General features: G+C 41.6%; 1 protein-coding gene across 2 annotated transcripts in view; it reads right to left on the reverse strand.

Moving 5' to 3' along the window:
* The window catches only part of atxn1a (ataxin 1a), a 90,814-nt gene extending 84,269 nt beyond the window's left edge, over positions 1-6,545 (reverse strand). For both annotated transcript variants that reach the window (XM_085791583.1, XM_085791584.1), the window contains exon 1: positions 6,373-6,545. The gene's annotated coding sequence lies outside the window, so the exon portion shown is untranslated. The remainder of the gene's footprint in view (positions 1-6,372) is intronic.
* Between the last annotated feature and the right edge of the window lie 2,225 nt (positions 6,546-8,770).

Genomic DNA, 8,770 nt, shown 5'->3' on the forward strand with positions numbered 1-8,770 from the left:
TTTTTTTTCTGGAGAGAGTTTATTAAACAGCTCGGAGGATCTGAAATGTTTTGATGAGTTACTTGGATTTCGACTTGACTCAGGAACTCGAATTTGCAGCCTGAAAGCTTGTTGTTTGCCCATATGAGCACTCTGTCATCGTTTAAACACCATACACTCTGGGGCTCAATCCAGTTTAGCCTTTTACAGCAACCTGCTTGGCGTATACACAACTGTATATCATGTCAGCTACACTGGCAGCCATTACAGAGCCAAAGCCAACACACGGCTGACTTAAGTCCTAAAGCCAGCTTCCCTTTTTCACATGGTTATTGAGCCATGCAGCGGCTTATCGACCCGACAGTGTAACACAAGTTTGTAGGATGGCTTTAGTCCTCCTTCTCTCTCTCTCTCTCCCCCTCTCTCATTCAGACACTGGGGCTACCCTGGTCATTCAGAAGATTGGTATTGATTAGACTGCCACTTTAAAATAAAGACGGTAAGTGCAGAAATAGAGGCCGCAAATTTGTGCATGCAGTGTAATGTTCTCACACGTATACAAATCAGGAGGAAATCCACAAATACAAGTACTAAACAAAGCAGCAACCCCCCTCTGAGTGTTATGACGGATGCTTTAATTGAATGATACAACTAATGGGACTTCCAGCAAGTACATTACAGAAGTTCAGTCATTAACAAGACTATTAACAAGGGGCCTTGTTGACCCTTACAATATATACAGGCTCATTTTCATGTTTTATAGGTGAATTGCAGACTTAAGTGTCCTATTCATCTCTAGTGAATTTCCACCTTCCACAGAGACCAAGAAGTACAAGGCACACACAGCAGCTCACGGTGGAATTTTCTCTCAAACAAAATACAAAAAAACTCCCATTGATCCCCTTTAGAAAGCCGTGTTCTGTGTGCGAGCGTTTCCTTTCTCTGGCGAGCATGCATGTGTACTATGTGCGTTCATGAATAGAGGAGGATGAAAGGAAAAGCTAAAAAAAAAGTTCCGAGCGCACTGCATGGTTCAACCAGACAGCTCAATCTCTTGATCTGCCCCCACCCCCACCCACTACGCTTTACTTTTTTCAAAATAATTTTCCTCACACGTTTTTGTCCCATACTACCTACTCTCGCTTCTTCTAGCTCATGCCTCTTGTGTAACCAGAGAAGACCAAGGATGAAGGATTAGCCCACATCAAAAGAAAGGGCTTGTGTGTGAAAGTAACATAAAACATGGAAACAATATCAGAAAGAGACGAGGTAAGGGAGGAGGGAGGCACTGGAAAAGAATGTCTGATCAATATGCTGACCAGTTTTGTTGCAAGTAGCACATATCTTTAAGATATGTGCTACTTGATGGTATGCATTGCTTTGGCTCTTGTCAGTGTGCAGCATCTCTGAAGACAGAGCTCAGCTAAATAAACTCCTATGTACGATGTTTACATTATTCTAACAAATGCCTGTGTTTTGTTACGGCTCCTTGCAGCGTTGCTTGTACACTGTGATGAGAGTTTACACTCTGATCTGTAGTGGCAAACGTGAGGGAGCTTATTTCTATATCATTTTAATGTGCAGGTTATTATTTTAATGCAGCATGGGTTCAATATGTTTGGCTGCCCTATTCTCTCTTGAAGAATAGGTATCTGGTCTGCCCCAGCACCACCTAAGGCAGGGTTTGTTTGTTTTTGTGTGCTCACAAGGAGACACCATGATCTGGCAGGGGTGATGCGAGGAAAGGCGTTCAAGAACATTTACTCACCCATGTAGACTCCAAACATCTCAGGGGATGTGAGTACATTCCATTTCAGATTTTGAGAGGTAGGTAAAGGGTGCTTACGTGCGTTTACATTCCACTAAAGCTCTGCTTGCAGTGTGTAACCTGTCAAAGATGTTCTGTGTGCAAAAGTTAAAGCGGAAAGATTGCTGTTCCAATTCATTTCTCCACAAATACACACACACACACACACACACCTGTTTCATGTTGATTGATTTGCCCCTCCCACCTATCACTCACACTGCCTCTATTTGCAGGTCTGAGTATAAAGCCATTTCTGTCACAAATTCATTTAACCCTGAAATGTCCGCCCAGTTATTACCTGCAAACCTCTCTCTGCCTCTCTAAACCACACACAGTCACTAATGCACTATTTTTCCCTTTTTCCTTACAAAGGCAGCAAATTCCAAAGACAAAGAAAAACACTTTAGTGTGATCCAGCAGATGTGTGTATTCATGTGTGTTTGAGTGTGTGGGTCGGTGTGCACATATGGCTCTGACAAATGAGCCAGGCTCAGTTAAATGGCTTGTGATTAGGACACATTGGCGTCTAATTGCCTCTCATTACCATTTGAAAGTGAGTGGCGGCTGAAATCAAAGGCTATGGTGGCAGTGGTAAAGTGCAGTGCGTGTGTGTGTGAGAGCGTGTGTGTGGTAGGTGGGTGGGTGGAACAGCATGCCTGATTCACAGCAGCCTGACCGCACAATAGAGCACTATAGTTTGTTCGTCTCCTCTCACAAAGGCTTCATGTTCAACATGAAAATCAACAAAAAATATTGAACCTGCTACTCTCAGGGATCTTAAACCTTTGACGCCCCAATCTAACGCTCCTTTAACTAACACTCCTCAACTGGTACCCAACAACAACTGCTCCCTCTACTGTTCTCTGAATAAAGTTACCTTTTTTTTTTACCGTTCACCTGAATTGTAAGGGATCCCCCAACTGATTGTCCACCAATTTCTACTGGCTGATTTTCAGTAAATAGATTGTTGTTAATTCCAGCCAAACAAAATAACACAACAGTGTGTGAGACTGACACCATGTTCATCATGTCTGGAAGTTCATCCCATCATATCTTCCCTCCATTTTAAAATCCCTACTGGACCCTTAGTTGATCCACTGTGTAAAAGTCTATCTTCGTTCTCCATCCTTTGTATTAACTTTTCTCCTCTGGTCATGTACTCTCCACCCTTCAGACAGTCTTCAGACATTAGCTGTCAACCTCCATCCTGAACGCCCAGGTGCTAGAAATGGCTTAGTTGAACTTTTCTTTCATCGCAACCCTGAAATTCTTGTCTAAAATCCTGGAATGTACTGTTTCCACTCAGCTTAACTCACATCTGCGAGGCAATATCTGTCCAAGCACCAAAACTGCCCTATTCAAATTCGCAGTGCAGCTGACTTTGGCCTGTGTACCAGCCCCACTCTCCTCAGCCTGAATAGGCTACAGCTTTTTAACAAGGTGTCTCTCATTAAATCCTCCAAAAATAATAATCCTCTATCGGTATGGCCAATTCTGGACACCTTTGATTGTTCTTTACTGCAGAGCCGTTTCTCTCCATAAAGTTCAAGACCTTCCTGTGGTGTCCCACAGGGATTAACACTGGGTCCCCTTCACTCCCAATCATGAGACACCAAGGCATCTACTATTACAGAGCTGATCCTCAGCTACTCCTTCTTAACTCTGTACTTGTTTGCCTCTCTGACCCACTGCCTCAAGAATACAAAGACTTGAATGAGACCAAACCAAACAGTTGCAAAACTGAAATTCTTAAAACTCCAGTCTAAAGTGTAATTTTACAAATACCATCATCTTAATATCTCTATTGATCACAGTTCCCTTTCTGCTCAAGATGAAATGAAATTCTTGTCAGCAGCAGAAATTCATTCATCTGAAAAAAAAAAATCCAGTCTCTATCTCCATCTGCTTTTTAGAACTTCCCTGCTCACAGTATTACTCACACCTGAGGATATAAAAACATCGTCCTGATTCACCATTTATCTATTTCTTCTTTACCTTTAAAAAGACTGCACTGACTTGTCCCGCTCCCTGCTGTTATTGATTTATGCTGTGTAATACTACACTACATATTCCTCACCATGGTTGCCTTAGTCCTTGCAGGTACTGAAAAAAAGGGACACTTCAGATATAGCACAATTGTTCGTGTTGCTGCATCTGCACCTTAAATGTGACAGGTCATCATGTCCCTGTGCAAATTAAATTATTCACAGAAATATTCATATTTGTCCTTGCTCAAAAGAAAAAAAAATACTATATCTATGTGTCTATGTATCTAGTTGGACCAGTCCCAGCCTGGTCAGATGCGTACATGAACTGATGAAGCCTCTTGGATGAGAGGTGAAACGTCTTCCTAGACAAATAACTAAGTCCAGTTGCTTTCGATTTAACCTCCTTTGAAATACTATGACCTGGGCAAATGAGAATATGCACCGGCTTATATCTATGTGGGGAATCTCTATGAAAAATCACTGTCAGAAGAGCTGATTTATGACACATTGGACTTCTTTTGATAATGTATAACTCAGGTCCTTTCAGCAATACAAGTAGGGGGTGCAAATGAAACTCTGAAAAATAGATCTATAAAATTCTTCAGTTATGTTGTGGTAATGTAACTTGTATTTCATCACCATCTTTCTCTATCACATTAATAGTGAAAAAAAAACATCCAAAGATGTGCACAAATAACAACAGCCAAACTACACTAGCATCATAATCCAAGCATTTACACAAAATATCTAATAAATTACCATAGACAATAGTGTTTACAGGAGAAAAACTAATTGAATTCATCCATGACTCACAACAAGAGAGACTGACAACAGAGATTTCAAGATTAGTAGCCTACCCATTTCTGTTACAGTGACACTGAACCATGAAACCGGTGTTGATGCCATGCAAGGCAGTTTTTAATTGTCATGTGTGGACTATATAAAAATAAAAAAAAGTGGTGAAATAGTCTTCATTTAAACACTCCAGCTGTTTCCTGACACACAATGTGACAAGCAGGTGAACCACAAAGCACCCACAAACAAACACCAACATAGTTGAATTTACATGTCCATCAGCAATTGGTGTGAGCACTTCCATCAGTTATTTGCACTATATAAATCTATTTGTATTTTGTTAAGTAAACTAGTGTGAGTAGGATTTATGTGTTTGTATTCTGCAAATACTAGATAGATGGTTTTATTAGGTATTTAGATATTTCATGTAAGCTACAAACTTTTATGAAGCAGGTCCATTTGGGATGACAAGCAAACACAAAAATGACCAGTTTTATTTGAAACCTTCCTTTACTCTGTTGTTGTAAACATTTATATTGCCTGTTACACACAGTCAGTGTTATTTTATATTCCCTTTAATCCTGTGCTCAGATGGCCAACTATATGGTTGTCATATTGTGAGTAAAGCATGATGGCGTATTTGTAAGTGGATGACTACCTAGTTCATTCATTGCCTCACCAAAGGCTTGGGGGGGGAAAGACAAGGGACATAATCAACAAGTAAAACTGACTGACAGGTTTTGTTCAAAGAGCAAAATATAAATGCACAGTCACCAACATAAAAGAGAAGCCTTTGTGGTGAATTACAACTTTTTTTAATCTCAGTCACTTTGTACACGTATCTATCCACCAGGCCTTTTTCTTTTTTTTAAGATGCCATCTTCAATTCATCATAATGTGGGTGAAGCATAAGGCTACCACTTGGGACGCATAGCCTACTCTGAGTGCAACTCCGAGGTGTAAACAGAGTAAAAATAGCCTGCTATCACAGGCTTCCCTACAGTCCCGTTATATAATGGTCCAGGCTCGGATGAATGACATCACGGGTAGTCCAGCAATCACAAACCCTATGTCCTTTACAACCAGCTGACAGTGTAAAACACTGAAGTAACGTGTTACATACGCAAAAAATAAAACAGTCGAGAACATGTCAAACAGGAGGAACTGCGTTTTCGCAAACACCGGACAAATGATGTGCACTGTGGTTAGTTGTTCTCCGTCTCTTTTTCGTGTAGAGAAAACACTTCCGCGATGGTGAAACGAAGATAAAAATGTAAAGCCTGCTTTTGACAGTCCTTGTCAGTGGGAAAAGAGTTCATAAGAAGACACATACGACATGAGGCAACGCTATTTAGAAATGTTTGTCAGTTTTTATCGCTGAGAAATAGTCTGCAAAAGAGCGAAATGACTGAGCCGAGGTCGAGTGGCGCAGTTAGTGGAAGTACAGCGCCTGCCCGACACCAGCTCGCCCGGCGGACGCGCTCCTCGCTCGGTCACAATCCGACTAAACCCCCGCTCTCTTTCGCTCCACTTAAACACTACTTTGCATTTGCGTTTCGAAATGACAAGAGTATACAGCCAGACCCCACACGCCCCTCTACTGTTTGGTCACTTAAAAAATAGGTCAGAAGACGAAGTAAACATTTCCCAAGGCTTTGAAGTAAACCAGAGCGTCAGCGCCACCCTGCCCAGTTCTTCCAGCCATTTTCTCTCCACAGCTCCAAAAGAGGGAAAAAGTGTCACGGAGAAAGCGCTGTCAGGCTGCCGAAACGAGCTCTCAATGAATAGTTTAGTGTGACTTACTGTTGGGTGTAACGGGCTGCTGAGTTTGTGTCTCTCCTTGTTGCCAGGGCTCCCCTGCTCTGCTGTGACGGCGCTGACGGTGGAAAGCGTCTCCCCTCCTAATGATGTCTGCAGCGCACAGCTAATAGCTCGCTCTCTCTGCCCCCACCTTCAGAGAGAGAGAGAGAGGAGGGAGAGAGAGAGAGTTCAGAAATGGAGCAGTTTGTAAGCTTCTCATGCAAAAATGTGAAAGGGCTTGGGGAAGAGCAAACAGGCCCATGTGAGAAAATATAAATGGTTTTGAGGTCCACTCATATTTTACTTGAGTTTGCATTGTGTGCTCCTCCTCCACTACACATGACAGCTGGAGCCATTGGCTCCTTATAAAAAGTGATTAATTGCCATAGAAGTCACAGAATTAGCTTCACATCCAAAATCTACAACATTAAATAGTGTCTGTTGCTTTAGTGATGTGTTAATGCAATTACATTAAATGATATAATACTGCAACAGACACTGGAGCCAATTTGAAACATAACATACCAGTAGTTCTTTTTGACAGGTTTACATTCCTGCTTTTAATGGAGTAATGTTTTGAACGCAATATTAGACTATAAAAACATTCAATTACAGCGCATTTTGCACAAAAATCATAAAAGGTAAGTAACTAAATATTGTAAGAACATAATTTAACAACATTAAAACAAAGAATATTTGAGATGTAGTTGAAAATGTATCTCTAATTCTTGAAACACTGCTGTCTATTGTTAACAACATGAGCGCCGACCCATATGATATCACATGCTTGTAATACCGTGACATGTTTACATCCGATGGCACGTTAAACCTTTGACTTTTCTCAAACTGCTGTTGTCAACAGGCCAGAAGGTCGTGGCAGGCTTCTGAAGTACAAGAGCTTGGGATCTTAGAGAGAATCAGTTAAGCTGAAGGCAACAACTGATAGTCAGCTGACAGTGACAAGGTGGAAAATATCAGTTGCAACTGATTTCACACGCATAAACAACCATAAACATAGACACAGTCAGGGAGGAGTACAACTAGAAAACATGTTAATGAAATACATGTAGGCTACTCACAACATGATTCACTTATTGCTAATTCAGTTTAAGATAAGATGAATTAGATTAGGTCTATGTGACTCATCGTTGACCATTTCAGGAAAACTGAGGTTCAAACTGTTTCCATGTTGTCACATTATCTACTGAAAGAAAAAAGAAAAAACACGATCAAATCAACCACAAAACTCAGATATTATTGCTGACAGTGTTCAACTAAACTGATATATAGTCAACATTAAAGAAGTGTGTAAATACAGTACCCAGTTTGCTCCTCCCCTCTGCCTTTTATACAATTGACCTCTGTGACCTCTCCCAGATTTCCAATATGGCAGTGGGTGCCTTCGCCTCTTCGTCACAGGAGAGTGCAACCTGACACTGACCATGAGCCTTCGGGTGCACGAGGCAGCGGAGTGACAGACGATCAGGGATGTGTCCCACTCCCTGCCAGTCACTCAATAAGTGGCCTATTGTGCAGCACTCTATTGTGCCCGTGTCACATGTATGCTAAACAAAGAGACAGAGAGGTAGGCTGCCCTGTGTGCCAGGAGGGTAGCGTTACATTCATGGCCTGGATGCATAGAAATGAAGAGACACAGTCTGGTGGTGAATGGACTTTGATATTTGAATGGACACAGGAATGAAGAGTTTCGGTCACAACCATTTGTTATACACGCTACACAGTGTTATATATATTGTGTGATACTAAAGTTGCCATGGTACTTCCTGTGTGTATGCGTTACCTTCATACCACATAGGTCAGCTAATGATACGTTTCTGAATAAATGACTGAAGTGCTGATGATTAGAGATGTAATAATAGGTTTGCCAGCTCACAGAACTGCACGCATACTGTATACATATTTGCATTCACACAAGCATGTACTTGCACAAGTCTACTCTCTTGTTCCATTCTGCGTGTACTTACAGGTTCACTATGGGCTGAGGCTCTACATATAAAAAGCTCCTGGATAGATTTTGTAGTAGTTGAACTAATTTAGGTAAAAAAAAGTCGGGTTACTGTAGCAGTAGCCCTGTCTGCCAAAGTCTTCACATGAATAACTTCCACCGTACAATGAAAACATACTGTCATCGTGTGTGCGCGCATGTGTGTGTGTAGCACAGGGCCATGGCGTGCTTGAGGATGAGGAATAATAAAGAACTACTCCCAGAGGAGGAGCAGATTCTACGAGGTTTGGGTTACTCCTGCGCTCTTTGTAGGAAGTGTGAACAGTGTGCCGCCAGCAACATTAAAGGGCACCAGGTGTGGCCTGTTTAAAACTGCATACCTTGATGGCTCTTTTGTAAGGTTAAATGACTCATATCTTCAGTTTCCAATGCATC

This window comes from Trachurus japonicus, chromosome 11 (genome assembly GCF_045865225.1).
Source record: "Trachurus japonicus isolate A0001 chromosome 11, Traja_1.0".
Taxonomy (NCBI): domain Eukaryota; kingdom Metazoa; phylum Chordata; class Actinopteri; order Carangiformes; family Carangidae; genus Trachurus; species Trachurus japonicus.